This window comes from Aplysia californica, unplaced genomic scaffold (genome assembly GCF_000002075.1).
Source record: "Aplysia californica isolate F4 #8 unplaced genomic scaffold, AplCal3.0 scaffold00128, whole genome shotgun sequence".
Classification (NCBI taxonomy): domain Eukaryota; kingdom Metazoa; phylum Mollusca; class Gastropoda; order Aplysiida; family Aplysiidae; genus Aplysia; species Aplysia californica.
Genome location: NW_004797398.1, coordinates 909,311 through 910,681, shown reverse-complemented (window position 1 = coordinate 910,681; position 1,371 = coordinate 909,311). Strand labels below are relative to the sequence as shown.

The window sequence follows — 1,371 nt, the reverse complement described above, 5'->3', positions numbered from 1 at the left end:
CACACACACACACACACTCATACTCACACACATACTCACACACACACACACACACACACACACACTCACACACACACACATACACACATGTGACCTGCGCATTGGAGGAGAAATAATTGACAAGAGGAAGGAAGAGTGATACAAGAGCGAACGACTGAACTGATGAATGAAATGAGTTAATTAGCCTAAATTCTACTTACGACAGCAAGGAATGTCCTGAACTACAAAAGGGACAGTCAAAGTTGCAAAGTTGAGGGTACGCTATCTTTTCTTTACGGAGCAGACCTATTCCACCTCTCAGCTGAGTACATTCGCTCCTTCTCAGCATTTATCGCAAAGGACTGCAGGCTATGTTTGGTGTACTGTAAAACTTGTGTAGGGAGACTCGTATGCAGCCAATACCTCTGCTCGAAAGTACCGGTACATGTAAGCTCTGTCTGAGCGCTTACCGTTTTATTCCAAAAGAAAGATTAATTGTTGCCGGGTTGTGGTGGCCAAACCACAGGTGGTTGTGGCCTTTAAAGAAAAGTTTCTTGTGCGTATGTATTCCTTGTGTCGTTCATGATGAATATTCCTTCCTACTCAGTGAACCACAATGACAAGGCGATCTTACATTATATACTATATCATTATGCCATGATGCTGTACAACAGACTCGGGGGGCGGGAATGAAGGCGAGGAGTTTTTAATGTAAGCTTATTTTAAAATGTGCAAACTACTACTGCTACATGTACTGTTGTCCTTGACTGCGCATTAGGTAGTGCGTACAGGGTAGCTTAACTCTTTAAGGACGTATAGCAGACTACATGCAATGTTGTGTCATATTGCAACCTCAGATTTCACAAAAAGTTCTCTCAGCTTTGTACCTAGTGTTGAGGAATTTGACGTAAAAATTTTTTGAGTTTCACAACACAACAGGTCAAGCTTTGTCGAACGCAATTTTTAAAATATATTTTGATAATGACTGCGAATATTCTTACGATTTTCATAGAGTCGAAAGAACATTTGGTTTCTGACCTCGTGGTCGTGGTAACTCAAAACAGCCTAAAACATCAGATCATCATCATCCGGTTCCTTGCCGACTGGTGTGATCGATCATGAACCTCCATTTCAAATGTTAGATAGAACTTTGCATTTTCCTTTTTGACAATGACAATGACAATGTCAATCTATATTACTTATCACTAAGGGAGAAATTTGTCTTGGTCGTTTAAAATGGCTGTAGATGTTACAAAGGTTAGGTGCACTTACGCATACACACAACAAGACAGGACATTAGGCCTAGTAAATACATCTCTTACGTGCTTAAACAACCCGCTCCGTAAAACATTCTCTCTCTCTCTCTCTCTCTCTCTCTCTCTCTCTCTCTCT

At 40.9% G+C, this 1,371-nt stretch overlaps 1 protein-coding gene across 1 annotated transcript in view; it reads right to left on the bottom strand.

Moving 5' to 3' along the window:
• The window catches only part of LOC101864381 (monocarboxylate transporter 12), an 8,174-nt gene extending 7,746 nt beyond the window's left edge, over positions 1-428 (bottom strand). Inside the window, exon 1 of the mRNA XM_005096411.3 lies at positions 201-428. The gene's annotated coding sequence lies outside the window, so the exon portion shown is untranslated. The remainder of the gene's footprint in view (positions 1-200) is intronic.
• Between the last annotated feature and the right edge of the window lie 943 nt (positions 429-1,371).